General features: G+C 40.0%; 1 protein-coding gene across 3 annotated transcripts in view; it reads left to right on the forward strand.

Moving 5' to 3' along the window:
* Positions 1-18,657, forward strand: part of ATXN7 (ataxin 7) — an 87,658-nt gene that overhangs the window by 56,204 nt on the left and 12,797 nt on the right. The gene's annotated exons all lie outside the window — the stretch shown is intronic.

Below are 18,657 nucleotides of genomic sequence, written 5' to 3' on the forward strand. Positions count from 1 at the left end.
GAATATTCTGTGGTATGTCACAGATGTGCAGGAGCAATCTGCCAAGCATATTGCCAAACATGCACAGGTGGCATCTGACATATTATGGCTCCAGTTAATGTACGTGTTTTAACAAATTATCATTGGCAACTTCTGTTCAGGAGCTTCTGTTTAAATGCACAGTCCTCTCACAGTAGTTCACACAGTCAAAGTTCCAGCAGTTGGACCTTAATCTGTGGGTCCAGCAACAACTAGTTTAATTTCTTGGTAGAGATTTGTGAAATTCTGTAGCTTTTGCAAGAATCGTCTTGGCATATAGCAGGGTCAGAGGTCAGCACAGGATTCATTTCAGAAGGAAAAGTTTTGGCTATTTAGTCATTTTTAAATGATGTATCATTAAACAAAAAATTATAATGTGGAAAGAAACTCTGTAAACGTATTTTGAGCTTTGAAATGTGCACCCCCAAGTTGAATACCAAATGTGCCATGCAGATTTTACAGAGCGGTGGAGTTTGGTGCTGTGGTTACTTATATCATCACAAACTGTTCACATGCAGATGATTTTTGTACACAGAATGGCCGTGGTCTTTGTTTATTACATGAAAGCACAGGGAGTCTAAGAAGTTCATGGCAGTTTTCTAGTAAAACTTCCTCCTTTTTTGTGGGTACATGAGTTTGTCAAGCTCCGGTTGAAGACATAAAGCAATTCTTAAGTATTAGCTGAGAAAAAACTGATGTTCAGCCTTAGATTTAAGAGATACTGATTATTCAATTTACTGCTTACCATGTAACTCATGTTATTCTCTACAGCTGCGTGTATGCTAAAATACTACAAACTTCAAGTGCTTGATGTGCTATAGGCTCTTCTTACTTTTGGTTAATGTGAAGTGAAAATTGTATGCTGTTTTGACAGCAGAAGACCTACATGCAAAAATCCTTTTGGTTTAATATTGGCTGAAAAGAGTATATTTTTTATTCTATTCTTACTGAAATGTTAAAATATTTAAAAATCTAACACACAAAATTATGCAAGAGTTCCATGAGAATCCTGCTCCTTTATAGTGATCTCCTTGCTGGGTATTTGCTTTGACACTGGGACTGACTGCTTGCTTTTTAAAATAAATGTTGATGGGGAAGAACAAGTGGAAAGAAAGAAAAACAAATACTTTGTGGGAAAAGAAGCAGCAGTGCCAGGTTCACTATCACAGAAATAGTTTTTTTAAGAGGGCGAAAGGGTGTTGATCAGTAGATTAGAATAAGATCTAAAAAGAATAAATCAAATAAAAAGTTGCTATTGAGTGTATTTGACTACAGCTTCACTTTGAAAGAAGCCAGGTGGGATAGTTGCATCAGGTCTATAGTTAAAAGTGACTGACAATGAGAGGATTTAACCAATCTAGAAGTTAAGTTTCATCACTCAGAACTCATTTTGTGCGAGGAAGTGGCACGTGGAGCAGGACACAGCTCTCCCAACTATCATTCCTGATTTTCTGCAGGGTCAGGGAAGGCCGTTCTGCATCAGCTTACGTGATCCACATCCTTGGAAGGTTTCCTTCGCAGCTAAAAGGGTTCTTTCTAGCACCTAAGCCACTCCTCCAGGCTGGAGCGCAGCCAGGGGAGGTGGCACACACTGAGGGCAGGCCATGGGCACGCAGGCTCTGGCACACTGCCCTAAGCTGAGTGCAGGAGAATGAAGCTGCAACCTGTTAAAGAGCTGGGGAGGTGGAAGAAGCCTGAGTTGAAGTAAAAAAGAGGTGAATTTCTGCTGTTCTGGAGAGATGGGAATGTGTGAGAGCCATGGAGATATGAACTTGATGTTGGAGGGTGGGGTTAGTAGTAGGTTAATTTCAAAAGTTAACCACATGCAGATGAATTATTTATAAGGATTTTCTCATTTGTTTTCTGGGGAGAAGTGTGTGTTCTCATGAACTGTGTAGATTATTCCAAGAACTGCAAACCTCAGATGAATACCACAGCACTTTGTGATTCCAGGGAGGAGTATTCTGGGAAGCTTGTAAAATTGTTTTGAGTATTGAACTGTCATGAAGAAAATAATTTTTGGTTGTTTTTTTGCCTCCCCCCCATACATAGTTTCCAGTTCCACAGACTGTGCCCTCTCATCCCAGCATATATGACTCTTGAACAACTTTGGGATGGTCTCTTTTTCTCTGCAAGCACAACTTTATAGGTCAGCTAAGAAATCCCATCAGTAACCATCATTTACATTGCTTTTTGCAAAGATAGCAGTGCACCCAGTCCAGCTGGCTGTGCAGTACCTGGCTGGGGCAGTGGTGGCCAGCTTTGTCAGGCAGGGGGATGGCAGCTTTGGCAGGGCTGCCTGAGCACATCTGGAATTAAGTGGTTTACAGTCTGTGTGTGTGTATGTGTCCGAGAGAGAGGACACCAGGGAATAGCTAAAAAGGGAAATGTGAAACAAAGAACTTGAGTAACACACATGTAAAGTGAAAGAGATGAAGACAATAAGGAGGAAGCTAAATTAGGAAGGTAGGACAAAATTACCTTGGAGGAGGGAGAATGAAGTGGGTACAGTGCTGGTTTCATTACTCTATAATGGGGGGTAAAAGTGGTAGAAAAGAGGAGAGGCTAAACAGGGAAAAACAAATAGAAACTTTTTCACAAGTTTTTCCTCTCTGTGTTTTGGCAGCAATACTATTAATGTGGTTTGTGTAATGCTGTGGCATTCTTGGATTTTTGCACATTTTGGTGGGGGGTGAAGACAACAAGAATGTGTCCTACTTGAGACACATGTCCTGGCTTTATCAGGCACTGAGCATCAAGGGAAGAGATGGATATATGCATGTGTGTGCACTTATTAATAGTTCATCTTCTGGTTTCTTATGCATTGCTTTTACTGTTTCTGTTTGGACTTCTTAATGTTATTTCACAATTCTCATTTTCTATACTATGAATAATATTTTTTAGACAGTAGGATGTATGTGTAGCCTTCAGAAGCTTTTGCTATTAGAGGAATGTCCCCCAGAGAAGAAAAGGTGTAGTGTACTAGGTGGAAGAAAGTTACCTATGCTGGACCAACATAAAAACAATGTTTTGTAGGAACTTGATCTGCCACCTCAGGAAAAGTAGGCAGCATTTTAAAATCTATATTCTCACCTACAGCAATAGTGCACAGAATGGTAACCAGGCATTAGGCACGAGTCGCGCTTCCAGAAAAACCTGGGACAGTATTTTTCTTACCAAATTAAAAGAAATCTATAACATTTTGGTTTTAGGCACAACTAAAAAGTAGCTGCTACTTACTTCAGTTTGGCATTATGTCAAGTAGTTCTCACCTGTTATTTATTTGGTTTTAATAACCAGTTTGCTGGCTTTTTAAAAAGAAACATGATACTGCCTTGAGGATTTTTTTCTTCCAAGCAATATGATACACTTAAAATCTAACATATGATACACACTTTAAGTCTAGAAACTGTGTTTTTAAGATATAACCAGAAGAGGGAGTGTATAACACTTTCTATACAATGAAACCTGTAGTTTTATTGCTGAATAGCAATCAATAACCACATGACTTTTTTAAAGTTAAAAAATAAATGTAGGGTCAAATTAACTTTCAAAATAATACAATTAATGCCACCTTTTAAACCCACTAGGCTTAATTCAGTTTAACACTAAATAATTATATCCAAGTAATGTAAATGGCCTGGAAGGCATTTCAGATTTGTAAGTGGTGTGTTGTTTCTACCTATAACAGCTTTTCAGTAGCAGTCTTTGATTAGCTCTTTCATTATCCAACTCAGTGAGAGCTCCATAACAGTATGGAACAATTACAAATATCTTTTAAAAATGTAGAAAATAAACAGAAATAGATAAATATGACATATAATTTTACATAGTTTGTGATAATATTATTGTCTAATAGGCCATCATTAGCTATCTCGGGCAGTAACAGTCAAAATATTTCCAAACCCTGTTATCTCCTATTGACGAAACAAATACATAATGTAGTGTTTGTATAGAAAAGAATTATTTTTACTCTATAATTTGTGTAGATGTTCCTGCAGTTGTTGTGCAGCTGGGAAGCAGGTTAATCTTTTCAACAATACCCAAAAAATGTAGGAAAAGAGGCATCAGTATGTCTAATATGTCAATTCCTGATAAACTTTGCCTATTCTGGTGCCTTATGGAAGTTCTGCCCTGTCAGAGAGTGCTGCTGGCCACAAAGACGACAGCAATGATGTTTTGTTTCAGCAAGTTGTATTAGAGAAAGAAGGACCACTGTCAAGAGGTTCTTGTCCTATTTTCTGTTCTCTCTTCCCCAGATAACAAGTTACCCAGGTTGGTGTGACACTCTTCATCTGCACTGCTTTGTAGAGGATGCAATTAGACCAGACTCCTGCAGGGTTGAAGCAGTTCCTACATAACTGAGATTTTTTTCCTTGTTGTTTGTCAAGATTATCAGAAAACCTTTAATTCACTGATCTATACAAAGTAGCTTTCTGAAAGGAAGCCTTCTCTTTTAGCCAGATCACCTTCTTATGTTTTTACCCCACAGGATTTTCTCCGCCTGCCAGGCCAGGAGTGGTTTTGAGCTGTGTCCTCTCCGTGTGGCCCTGCTGGTTGCACAGAACCTGTTTGTCATGTCTGGCTCTTGGAAAAGCCCTGATTTCTATGGAACATTGTGGTGAATTCTGTGAATTAGGAAGGTGTGCATCTTTCAGGACACCCTTCCACCTTTGAGCCTAAAACTTTCCGATGTTTGTGGATTATCTGTAGAACTGGGTTGGATCTGTCAGTTTTATGTGATGTACACTGAGAGTTTTGAGAGCACATCATTGTGTGATGGTACATATGGTATTCACATGGAATTCATGGCTCTTCTCCTTGCTAAGAGGAAAAGTGGCTGTGTTTCTTTTGTTACCATGTGGCTGAAGTTGTCATCTGAGTTCTTAAGCATTTTGGTTTTCCTCTGTATTAGCGTGGGCTTCGTGAAGTAATTGTTTTTACTTCTTTCACTTTTCTAGATTATAATGAGAAGCATATAGTACTCTGTAAAAGCTCTGGCCCTGCTCATCATTGGCATGGAGTAGCTTGCACTGGTTTTCTTCAGTTTCATTTTGGCTTGCAGCCTCTGACAAGCCACATGTAACCATGTATGTGCCTGGAAAGATGCCACACTGGCCCTCTCCTGGCTTCTAAGGTCAGAGGAAAGGTTTTTAAACTGCCACAGTTCAGTCCTCTCCTCATCACAGTGACATGTATTATTTGACCAAAGGTCATCATGTGGGTCACGAAGCAACCCACCAGCTAGCTTATAAAAATACTTGGGACTGCTTTAATAGCCACAGAAATTAGATTAACTTATATATATGTGTGTGGTATTGCAAGGCTTGATGCTCACATCTTGCTTGCCACAGAGTGAGAATGATACCTTAGTGACACCTAGGAACTGGTCAGTGCCAGGTTTTTCTCTCTGTAGACTTGGTCTCTATTCAGATTGAAGGTGAGCTCTGACCTTTAGGGTCATACTCATCCCCTTTTTCTGTGATGACAAGAACATATCCAGGGAGACTGGAGTTGGCAGATAGTAAGGATGTGCTGAAAGCCCTGCAGAGCTCCTGGTCTGTCTGCTATTTCCTCTGCCCTGTCCCAGTTTTCCAGGTGGCAGAGATTCACAATAGCTGTGGCTGTACAGTTGAAATCTAATGGACTCAATGTCCTTTCCTGATTTTAGTCCCTGGAAATGACATAATTCTGTACCGAAACCTTTGTTCTATGTGTACACACGTGCTACATGAGTAGCAGTTATATTTTGTATTTCTGGTGTAAACAAGCATGTTGTGTAAGTGGAGTTGATACTAAGGCATAAAATGCTGTCACTTGATTGTGCACCAACAAGCCTGTCAAGTTGTTTCTCTGTACTCAGTCATCTATTTTATTTTGGACCCACTCCAGTTTTCTGAAACCTGAGGAACTTCTAAGCTTGCTCACTTGGAAAAGTGAACATCAAAACCAGTAATCTTGCCCAATATATTTGTTTTGTTCTGTAGCATGTAAAACACTCTCCAAAGTGGCAGCTGCTAGAGAAAAAAAATCCACATATTTCAAAATCCATTGCCTTGTGGTTCTGGCAGTTCTGGGAATTTAATTCATGCTGGTACTTCAGAGCACTTGTTTCTAAATACAAGGCAGTAGTACTACTTTTTTTATGATTTTGCTGCTCCTTTACTAAGGCTGGCTTTGTGATGTCCTGTAGCGAATCAGGGGGTTCTTTCCATGCACCCCCCACAGCAGCAAAGTTGATTTTCTAAGTAACCATGCTGGAGTCCTCAATTGATCAGCTTTAAGATGTTTGATGTTGGCTCAAGGCCCATTATTCTCTTCCTTCCAGGAAGAATAATAATAGTAGCCAGTAACCAAACAATCTCTTTAAAGCAAAATATTTACAACAGAATCATCTTAGACAGTATTAAATGTAAACATAAGCAGGCTGCAGTGTAAGCAAGCCCAGCTTATGCACTGGAATATCAATCAGATGAAATTCCTTGGAAGTCTCATTTTTTTCTATGTACCCCTCAAAGCTTCTAGGAACTGGCAAACTGATCATTACTACAGCTCACAGCCAAGTTTATTTTTGTGCCCAGTTCTTAGGCCTGCAGCCCTCTCCCTGGGATCAAGTCACAGTTTAATTCTTGCTAGTCCTCTCCTAGTTCACTGCCAGTTGTGGCACAAGCAGGCGTTTGGTTTGTGATACTGTTGGGCCTTTGAGCGGATGGTTCTCTCTTTGTTGTGGACAGAGCAGATGGTCAGAGGCTCAGACTGAGTGGTCAGGCTTGGGGGAAATGCTTTTTGCATGTGGCAGTATTAGCTCACAGCAGCCAGTTTAAAGTGGTTGTGAAATTGGTGCCCGAGTTTGCTGAATTTTGAGAAAGGATGTGTGAGTCTTAATATGTGGTGAAGACAGTGAAGCCTGGTTGTCTGTGGCTTTGTCCTGTGTGTTTTGCCATCACTTTCCCATTGCAGCACCTCCTGCTCTGCACACAGACATAGCTTCAGGTTTCATGTTGTATTTTGCCTTTTTTTTTTTTTTTGCCAGCCAATTTAATAAGACATGTGCACAGCTGGGCTGGAATGTGCTCATGGTGTCCAGCCAGCAAAGATCTTCCTGCCTTCCTTCTGTAAGGGCACCAAGAAGTCCTGTCTGCTGCTGTCTGAATGTTGCTTTTATTGTTAATGATAAACATCTTCAGGACATCTCCCAGCAGGGAGTGGGAGTGCACCATCTCAAATCCAGCTCTTCAGTTTTACTGAAATCAGCCTAATTTTGAAATACAGAACACTATAATGAAGAAAAGTGAAAGGAGATGTGATAGAGCTGCATTTATTTCACTTTACAAAACCAGACAAGAAATGTAATGCAAGTAAAAGATTGGCTGGAGAATTTTTATGCTTAAAATCAATTTTCCTGGCAATGCAAAATGTTCGGGATACTTCAACTTCTGGATTCTCTTCACTCTCCCAATTTTATTTCTGTTTTTTTGTTTTCAGTTTCTTGACATACTTCAGTGCTCACCCATACAAGGGAGCTACTGTATGTGTGTGTGTTGTGATAGCATCACAAATGACATAAATACCTTTCTGTGTTACATGTGTTCAGTGAGAAAATAAAAAATAGAGGGGGTTGATACTGTTCTTTATCTGGAGTGGTAGGAAACAAACTTTCTTCCATTGCAATGGTTTTGGCACAGTTCAAGTTGTCCTTCTTGGGTGATTGTGTAACACCAAAGATGTGGAAATTAGGTTCTCTGCAGTGATTCATGTCAAACTGCTTCTCTCCCTCCTGCACTGTCCTGGTGTCAGAGCAGGAGTCTCCTCTCTGCAGCCTCATTCCCTGGGAGCGAGCGGAGTGCGCAGGTTCTTTGTGCATGGATCTGCACAGTGCGTTATCACAGCTTGCAGTGCTAATTTTAGGCTTCTGAACTCCTTCTGAACATCAGATATTAACTGATGGTATGAGTGTTTATATCAAATCTGATGTTGTTGATGTTTTGGGGATGTTTTTCAATGGCTTCAAGTACTGTTGATAGAAAATAAAACCTCTTGCAATATTTAGTACTGGGAAAAGAACTTATTAATTTCATTGCCTTTCATAATGGGTTGCTTTTACTATGTTAAGTAAAATTACTTTTGCGTTTGTCACAGTACACTGGCAGCACGTGATTTCACTGTGCCGCATGCACAGCCCATTTCAAGGTGAAACCTTGTGAATATTTACTGTACAGTGTTACTCAGAAGCCTTTAGACATTGGAAAATACTAGGTAAAAATGCACGGATTGGGGCAGTTGGCATATATGCTCTTGCTATAACATAACCAGGCATAAAATCCCATTGTACTCTCTGTGCCATTGTGTGCCTTCCCATGGGCTGAGGACTGCTCTCTCCCTGTGTGAGTGTCCCGTCATGCCTCTCCCTTCCATTCCAGCTCCTGCCTTGATGCCCAGCTGCTGGGGTTTCTTAGCAGTTGGGTTCTTTGTCCTCACTCTTACCCTGAAGGAAGATGGCTTTCTGCATTGTTCCATGTGGGAATTACATTGCCTGATCTTGGTCAGTTCATTTGTGGAACAAGCAACAAAACAAAACTTACTTGCCTTCTTGTCCCTAAAAACTCAAAGACTAAGAATTCTAGTTTCTAACAAATGCATCAGTGCTGGTTCCCTACACAGTGTTTTGAAGTCAAGAATTTCATGAACCACCAAAATCTTAAAAAGTTGCAGACGTACCCAGTTTTAATTATGGGTGTGAAATAGAGGAGTGTACAGTAGAAACAAATCCTCCAAAAACTCGCATGTCTCTGGTACTAATTTTAGTGGTGAAAGGAGTAGTGTTTTTAAAATAGCATAATCTAAGGAAATGTTGTTGTATTTCTGAGTTGTCCTTAACAATTAATGGGTATAGGGTGATGTGAGCTGTCAACTTTTTGAAATTTGGAGCCATAGAGGAGCTGATTGTTTTGTATTCTGAGTGCATAGGCATGGGAACGTTAGTATTTAATAACTATGATTTGGGATTCAGTATTAATTTCTAAGCTTGGTAATGGGAGCAGTAACCTCCAGGTTTCTGCAAATTTCTTTAAATAAAGAAAAAAACCCCAACCCTAACAAAGCCCAGTCTGCTGAAATGGTACTGCTTTCTTCTGTTTAAACCTTCTTAATGAAGAAAAGTAGTATGCTAGCACAATGATGCTAATAAGCAGAGGTGTTTGTACAAGCCAGCTGCCTTTCTTCTTGGCAAACTCTTATTTTAGTGAAAAAGTAATTTGCTTGGTTTTAAAAATGAATTTTTGTGTAATTTGATAAGTGATGGAAGACAAAAAATTTCAGCTTTGATTATGATAACTTAAAATAAGAGCAAAGGCCATAAACTGGTTCTTCCTATTGCTTTTGTCCCCAGATATGCTGTAATTTTTATAAGTGATTGCTTAGGAAATGGTCCAGAAATTAATCTTTTGGTAAAAATTAGATTTTACTGTCCATGTGCTGGCTTTGGGTGGAAGTCAGACCTTGACAGTCAGACCTCAGAGCATGGAGTCTTAGGATGTGGAGACCCATCTGAAAGTTCAAGCCAGTAAGTATTGGAGTGAATTTTTGCCCTTGAAAAAGCACAGCAGGAGTATCTGTCTAGTGGTGACATGGATTGTGTCCCTCAGACCACTGATAACCCAGGGAGCTGCAGCTCTGGGCATGGTGGATACCCCTGGGCTGGGCCGTGGCAGCCCAAGGTGGGGTGGCTGGTGACAGGCGCATTTGCTGGAGGAATTGTCCTGGAGCCGCTGGCAAGACCTGGCAGCTCTCCATGGGAATCACAAGAGTATCCACCGAGCCTGGCACCATGGCTGTGTCTGGCCGGTGCCACCCTCATAGCTGGGCACAGGTCTGGGGGCAGCTGGTGGCCAGCCTGGAACAAGCTCCCGTGGCCGGCCCTGAGCGAGCTCCCTTGCCTGGCCTGGAGCTCCCTTGCCTGGCCTGGAGCTCCCTTGCCTGGCCTGGAGCTCCCTTGCCTGGCCTGGAGCTCCCTTGCCTGGCCTGGAGCTCCCTTGCCTGGCCTGGAGCTCCCTTGCCTGGCCTGGAGCTCCCTTGCCTGGCCTGGAGCTCCCTTGCCTGGCCTGGAGCATCTGTGGCCGGCAGCGCTGCCTGCGGACCCTGGGCCTCGGCGAGCTCTGTGCACAGCGTGGAAAATCCCACAGCGAGGGATTAAACACTGCAGGCAGCCCCGTGAGCTGTGCTGAAATGTCACCGGAGCCGTCTGGCACAGCTCCAAAAGCAGGCAGCGAGCTGGCCACGTACAGGGACAAACACAGGAGCTCTGATCCTCTGCAGGCTGGGCAGAGTCACTAGCTGACAGGGCCAGACGCTGCTTTGAGTTGATTTCCTGCAGAAACTTGAAAATACCCAAAAGCCACAGCTCAGATGGGGAGACTGGCAAGAGAAAAAAAATAGCAATCAAACGTTAGACAGCCGATTGCAGTCCTGTCAGGCCCTTAGATAAATTGTCAGATGTTAATCAAAATGTTAATTAAAGAAACTAGTAAGAGTATGTTCATTTTAGCTTGTTTTTCTGAGTGTCCTCACCCGTGTAATTTATAAATCAGAGGGCAAACACACTCCCGTTACAGCTCTGCGGATGGCTGGCTGTGGGCAGGAGGGTCTGCGCTGTTTCATCTTCGCTCAGGAGGAAATGGGAAATGCAGGCACAGCCTGCATGTGTCAAGTGCAGTCATGTTTTTCATTTAAAAGGTTAAACTGCACAAACATTTTAGTTAGCACATCCTAATTACAGCATTGCTCCATTCTTTCAAGAGGAAGTGTGAAAAGGCTGGTAATATTTAATTTGAAAGACACTATTGTGCAGGCACAGTAGGTCTGTGCCCTCGTTTGACTGTATTAGTGATTTCCCTAGGATTTTGCTGCATTAAATTTTTAATTAGTGTAAAGTTAACATGGTCAGTGTTTTTAAACATGAAAACAGTTGTTTTATGCCAGTTGTGATTGACCAGCGATAAAGAAATAAGCAGCAATGTATCCTTTTTTATCCTTCAAAATGCCTCCTGCTAATGCTTAAAAAATGTTAAATTGTGGTAATGTAAGGATTTGACTTAAAAGAAGAAACCAAGTTGTTTGTTTTCTGTTGACGTTGGAAATTGCGTGTTTACATTTCAAGAGGTTTCTAATTTTGGAAATTTGAAAAATACTATACCACTGATTTGCTTCCCATCATCCTTTTTCATTGTGAAAATGTTAAAAAATTTTGCACTTAAAATCTCAGAACAGAAAGAGGGCTGCTAGCTGTGCAGGCAGAACCCCATGCTGCTCTCATTTCTTGAAGAGTTTTTCCTGCAGGTGGGTGCTGCCCTTCAGTGTGGACTGTCCTGTTTGCCAAAGCGAAGCACATGGGTTGTCACATCTCTAGGTGTGCAGGTAGGGAGACAGGTGAGCCACGGGTGTCAGAGAGCCCCTGGAGCTCCCTCAGATCCATCCAACAGCACTTCCTCGACTCTGCCCTGAGCAGAGAGGGACTTTGTAGTTGGCCAGTTCAAATAGCCATGTATGTGTTTATAATCTTACAAAGCTCTCGTATCATGGCAATGGATGTCACTAGCTAGTCATACGTACGTAAGAAAAATATTTGTGCTCAGTGTCTTTTTATTCTCTAGTTTCTTAGTGGCAGAATCAAAGAGTGTGATTTCCTTAGCTGACATCACTATTTTTGTGTACACCCTGTGATATTTCCTCCTATTTCCATGCTCAAAACAAAGTCAATTCCCTGTTGTTGATCTCTTTTGTGAGGAGAGTTTTCCATTTCGAGGCCTTTCTTTTACACCCGTCTTCAGAACTTTGAGTTAGCTGTAACCCCCTTTGTTTTTTGGTTCACTAACAGCTTTTAAGCAAGTTTTCATTGTCAGCATCTTTTGTAGCAGAACTCAGTCTGACAGTCAACATACAACATTTAGAGTTTGCTAGGTGTAAAGAAATAGCTACAGGGGAAAACATTTAATTCCCAATCTGGTGTGAATAGAAGCATGAGGAAGATGAAACCAGGTAAGCATCTGGATAGGTGAGCTCATCTGAAGTCTTGACACAATATTATACTATGTGATAAGGTCTTCTAAGGAACATTGTTGATGCTGAAGAGGAACATGGTGTTAAAGATATAAATCTAATTTCTGGGTAGAGAGTGGGCAGAGAGAAAAGCAGAAATTAGGTGGTGGTTCTTCCCTTTTTTATTTGCATCTTTCAACACACCATTCTTTATTAATCTTTTGTTTATCAAAGTTTTTATTAATGTTGGAGTGTGTTATTTATTTTGAATTTGCTTTATACTTTTTTGAAAAACTGAAGCTTTTCTTTATTGTCATTCAAGGTGAACATAAACAGCTAGAAAACTGTTGTCTTACATTTTTGAGAAAGCTGACCCATACTGCATCTTGAGGCACTGCTGATCTGTACTGCTTACCTCTGTCTGTTTGATGCTCTTGTTTGTCATCACTGTGGCTTTTCTGAAGTTTATCTCAAATAAGAATTATTGGTTTTAATAGCAAAAGAATGACTTACTCAATACCTGCCTTTTAATCGGACAGTGCGGGTATTGTCATGTCATCAACAGGCTACACAGAGATTAGTGTTCATAGTGTGGATGTTATAATCTCTCCGTGGCCTGATTACCATCTAAGTCACTCTACTGTCCTTCCATAATAACTTTGCCATATTTGTATTTCAGTGCCTAACAGATTTACAGGACAGTTACTGACCACACCTCTTGGCAAGTTCATTGGGGAACTGTACCAGAAGTTTAAGCTTGGATGTTATGCCACAGTCTTTTTGAGATGTTAAAGCCCTTGCATTTGGGTTTACCTGAGCAGGAGGAGGATGGGGTGAACATCTTTCTCTGGGTGATGAGGGGAGACATTCCAACAGTTTGTTTCCCTGGCTCCATTTTTGCTTGTGGTTCTGCTCCATGAATAAGTGTCCTGCTTCTATCAGTTTTCCCCCACTGTTCTCAAGAGTTTTCCTGGTCTGAGGGGGGCATGAATAGCTCCAGCAAACTGATGGGAGTGTCCCTAATTCCAGTTTGCCTCTACACAGCACAGAAATCTCCAGTCTGTGCAGGCTTGGGATGCCACTACGCTTGATGCTTCAAAGGCTATTTTACAACTCTGCGAGGAAAACCCATGTATTTTAGGGAGGAATGTTATATCCTGTGGAAATTGATTACTTGTGTGCTGAATACAAGGGGGTTTTGAAAGGATTAGTAACAAATAAGGAAAAATGAAAAAACTGGTTGTGGAGGGGCAGCAGTTGGGCAAGGGAGATACTTGAGGGTTATTTATTTAAATACATTGATTTATTGTTATATTCTTAATAGTTCTGTTTGCAATCTGCTCCTGACTCTCTTTCCTGTGGTGGCAATCTTGGATGTAAGGGGTGGTGTGCTGGGTTTGGGGACATTTTGCAGCAGGTACCACAGAGGAGATGGCATTCCTGCCCAGGTAGTGTGCTCTACTAGAGAATTAAAATATACTGGCTATGCTGTAGTTATACCATAAAAAGCATGATTTATCCTAAATTATATTTACATAATTATCTCTTCTTTGAAATATTTCTAAGTACTGAAGTTGACATTCAGAATCTTACTAGTGAGGATGATTACTTTCCATTTCTCCCTCTCTTTTCTTTGATGGCAGCAACAAAACTGACCCTGCTTATGCATAATTTTACACACCTTTATCTAACATATTTTGTACAATGTTCACTTGTCAGTGGATTTTAGTTTTCCAAAATAAATATCTAGGAAAACTATAAACTTACTGTGCTGAATATTTCTCAAGTGAGGAAGTGCAAGACATAAGGTTGCATCAGTATTGCTTTGCCATTATCTGTCTAAAAGATATTATGTATGGCTGTTTCTTAGTGCCACAAGCATATGTGACTATCAGTTGGCTTCTTGTGATAACACTGAGTGATAAACAGTAATATCAGCTGCCAGATGCAAACCAGTGGTTTTTTTATGAAACAGTAAGACAGAGCATCTCAGAACATGACAGATAGTACTGGTGCCCATCAAGCCTTGCTGGTCTGTCATACTGGTTGCTTGGGCTCCATAAATATTCTGTTTTGTAACCTTCTTGCTGAAGCACGGATGACTTTGTTCAGCTGCTCTCTGTTCAACTAAATGTGTAAGGTCAAACACCACACAGTTGAAGATGGAGTGACCTCATCCTGACTTACAATGTGCACAGAATTGATGGCATGATTAAAGGGACATCAGTGGAAGATTAAGGCAGAATCCTTGGTATCTAGGTCCCGTGATTAGAGCAGGATAATGAAGCAGCAATAAGTGAGTGAGCAGCAGATCAAGCTCCTGCAGAGACCAAGCAGCTGCACCCTGCCAGGGGGGTGGCAAAGGAAGAGTAATTTGCCTACTCTGCTTGTTTTTGTTTTAGCTCCCAGTTTCTCCTGCAAAATCCTCATGGACCTACATTTTTTTTATCTTTGTCACGGTGAGATCAGAGTGCTGGTGGACTAGAGTTGCAAAAGGCATTTCAGTTGCATGCTGAGTAAAATTTGGAGCTATGTTGAGGTGCCTTTGCATAGCAGTGTCTGTGCTCTGCTGTCATGTCATGGATCTGAGCTTCCTGGAGAAATGAGAAGACCAAGTCAATTAGCTCTCCAAGTCAATTAGCCCTCCATTATTCAAGGAATGAAATACTCTTACTGACAGGAAATAAAGTTTTTATCCTCAGGTAGAAGATGTTTGTTTTAATATGCCTGTCTAAATTTCTCAAATGACAAGTCACACAGTAGCTCAGTATGATGGAGAAAAGGACAAGTTTGTTTTAAGTTTCATGATTATCATGCTTATACTTTGTGATACAGACATACAGACATGAAGTAACAATTGCTTAAGCATAAAGGGGTTTTTAATGCTTTGTTTCAATATACACATCTAATCCTATAGTTTGAGAAGTACTCTTACACTTATTCTACACAATGCTCTTAAACTCTGTTAACTCTTTTTCTGAATGTTCACTGAAGTTCCAACATGTCTAACTGAACCAAACGTGTGTGTTCTCCTGGGTGTGCTTTGGTTTTACTGCAGCTGCACCAGCACTGACACAGGGCACTTTGACTTTTTGCCCAGTACTTATGTAAGGAGCCGTATAAAAAAAATGGGTTTATGAAACTTGATCTGGACATCTTGTATTTGCTGCCCAAAGCTATTAATTGATGCCCAGAGAAAATGAACAGTAACAAATACTTGCTAGCTTTTGAGAAATAAGCATAGACCTGGGAGGAATGCCTTGAAAATTGTTAAGAGTATTGTTGCTCTTAACTTAATTTTTTCTTAATTTTTTTTGTAAGCATGCAGCAAAGAAAGTAGCATTTTATAAAAAATCAAATGCTTTTTTCTATAAAAGGGTATCATCTTTTAATATAGCAATTAGTTATGAATCATAGTAAGTCAAACTGTTAGCTCATGGATAGAAGAATAAGCAGTAGTAGCCAAACACAATGAGAAGCTTTCTCTTCTTTTTTCCTTTTTTTTTTTTCCTGCCCCTTCCAGGTTACTTTTTTGCATTTTTAACAGAGATTGTTGCATATTTAGTAGGAAATAGACAATGGAAAATAGATTTATAAACCAGAGAAAAATGACAGCCAGACTAAGGGCCAGTTGAAGCTTCTTTTAAGCTCTGGAAGGGATTTATACTATCAGTATCTATTTCATCAGGAAGTTCTGTGTCCTTTGGCCTGATCCATATATAATACTTGCTCAGCTAGAGCAGAGAGATGCTGTGTTTTTCCAGCTTGATAGTTAACAGTTATCCTGGCCATGGAGCAGAGACATTGTTTACTGGGATGCCATCTTCTCACTGTTTTCTAACTCTGCCCAGTCCTTCTCCACAGGGTCACAAACCTGTTGTATAAATGCAAAGGTATTTAAGGAGGAGTTTACCTGTTAAAGTTTAGTGTTGAACACTAGCTTCCATTTTAGATCAGATTCTTTCCAGTGCTGTGACATCAAGGAAGACTTTCTGTTTCTTTGCCCAGAAATGGAAGTACCACTTTGATATGCTGTAAGCAATCATGACCAAAATAATTGTTTTCCTCTCAAGAGTTATGTGAAGGGAAGGGATAGGAGTATCAACCTTTAAAATTTGAAAACTGAACACCTGGAGATAGTTATATTTTTAAATGTTTTCAGGCTGAGGCAGAATTAATGACAAATGGGAACTATGTTAAATTGGCAGAACATTAGTAGAATTTATTATTATAATATGCTTAGCATAAAAAGCATGGTGGTCTTGATTATTCAGTGATAGTTTGTGTAGTAATTTTTCCAGTAAAAACTGTGTCAGTCTGTCAGTAACTATATTCATTAGATCAAATATGCAATTCTTAATATGTCTGGTTTCAAAAATAATATTAGCTTTCTCTATTAAGATGAGACTTCAGAACTCTTCACATGGTTTGCAAAAGAATTCTTAAGTAGATTTCACTTAAGATCATGAATGTTCTAAAAAGACTGAAACATTAAGTATAAGCAAATTGTAGTAGCAGCCCTACCTGAATTTTTATGTATGTCAACAAAAAAAATAGGTTTAGGCAGGTTATGAAAAATGAGCTGAAAATTATTCTTGTTTTGTTGATAGACAACATAAATCATGGTTATGCACAGAAGTAGTAAGTGAAGATTTCACAGCCTTGCATTGTTGCAATATCTCTTTCAGAAATTGTCCCAGAATTCTAGAATAAGTTAATTTGATGTGGTTTTATTTTTGGTTGTGTGTGTCTGTGTATGGAAATCCTCTCTGACGGGTAGACTGTAAACTTGTGTGTGTCAGCCATTAGCCTTAGTTGTCTTAGGTAATTTTTTTTGTTATCACCAATTTAAAACACTTTTATTGAACTCACTTGGTGGAGCCTGGTGCTGTTAAACGTTTGTGCAAATAGCAGTAGCATCTCAGCTTGGTACCGGAACAGTGCCAGTTACAGTTGACTGAAGAGAAATATCCTTATTATCCAGATAAATAGCTGAGATTACTATTTTGTCTAGTTTCTTCCTAATGATGGAATGCAAGGAGGGTGTCAGTTTTATTCTAGTCCCTTTTTCTCTTTATCTGCTAGGTTTTTTCAAGAAAGCAATACTCTTATTTCCTTCAAAAAGCAGAAGTCATCATAACAAACTCCCAAGTATTGCATTAGTCATCCTCTGGCTTATTGGAGATTATTTGTAACTGTGATAAGCACTTGGATTTTGAATTTTCTAAATATACAGAATGTGGAAGAGTATTGAGTAATGTTTCTCATTATCTCACAGGGTGTAGCATCACTGAACTCTAATGGCCCTCAAATAGTAACTTAGGAGAGCTGCTGAGGGATTCTTGCTGTTGCTATAAAAAGCCATTTGGCAATAAGCACTGCGTCATATTAGAAGCACAGGCATTTACTAGAACGTAAATGTGCTAAAATATTTCATTTACAAACTCTTCAGTGGCAGCTGGTTCTAGAAAACTAAGTAGATGATTTTGGTAACTAATCGTTTTAAATACTACAATTTTAAAGCAGTTGTTCCTTGAGATGAGTGATAAGTTACTGAATTTGTTTGGTATTTTTGTTGGGCATTTCACACTTGACTTCTTGGTAACTACCCATTGAGAAATTATGAGTATTTTGCAAAATTTTGCATATTTGTTAGGTAATTTGCACCCATTTTTGCAGTTGACCAGAGAAACACACAGGAGTTGGTTCAGTTTCTTTCTTAGTCCAAGCTCTATATTCATTCATTATTTTTATTTTTCTGAGCTAATGAACACATTTCAAGTGCTACTTCCAAATTGGTCATATAAGCAGAACACAGATGTACAAATTTACATTTCCCAGAGAACGCTGGCTTCTGCACAGGTTGCACTGGACTTGGCTGTCACTCTTGGCTGTGGTTGTAGCTTCATGAGTAGCCTGCTGCTTCCACAGTTAAATCAAAATCTGTAAGGTGATCCTGAGACTGGTCGGATTTGGGCACCTTTAACAACACTTGGTTGCAATAGAGGTGTTACCACTGCCTTTGCATTCCCCTGACAGACCTCTTTCTTGTGTCTCTTAGATCTGTGGTTTTAATTTATTTGATTGCCAGAAGTGTCTCTTAATGAGGTATTGATTACACAGATCCTCGAGGAATCACAGGTGTCCAGTGAGCACACGGTCCATTAACGTGTCTGTGTAGGCAGAACTGGAAGCTGCCAGGTGTTTTGAGAATTCATGCTTCTGAAGAACTACCTTTACAATAGACACTATTTTACCTGAAATGGTGCTAGCAACTTAGGAATTTTCATTGTTTGGTGTTAGTTAAAAAACACATCCAGTGACAGAATCTGATCTCTCTTAACTCAGACACTCGGATTTTTGTAGAATATCTGTTGCTGCTTTTGATGCTGCTGCTAAATAGAAGCAAGTGGAGGAAAAAACCCAGCCAAACAAAAAACAATCATGCTCAAAAAAACCAATGTGGGTCAATATTTGAGCTGTTGTTCAGCTATTGATGTTCTCAGAGGTATTCCATACTGGAGGTCTGATAGATCATACCAAAATTTTGTCATGAATTAAAAGTTAAAATGTTGTATTCCATATAATTTTGATGATTAGGAGACA

This window comes from Pseudopodoces humilis, chromosome 13 (assembly GCF_049639895.1).
Source record: "Pseudopodoces humilis isolate 2021_Gansu_Grassland_sample_001 chromosome 13, ASM4963989v1, whole genome shotgun sequence".
Classification (NCBI taxonomy): Eukaryota; Metazoa; Chordata; class Aves; order Passeriformes; family Paridae; genus Pseudopodoces; species Pseudopodoces humilis.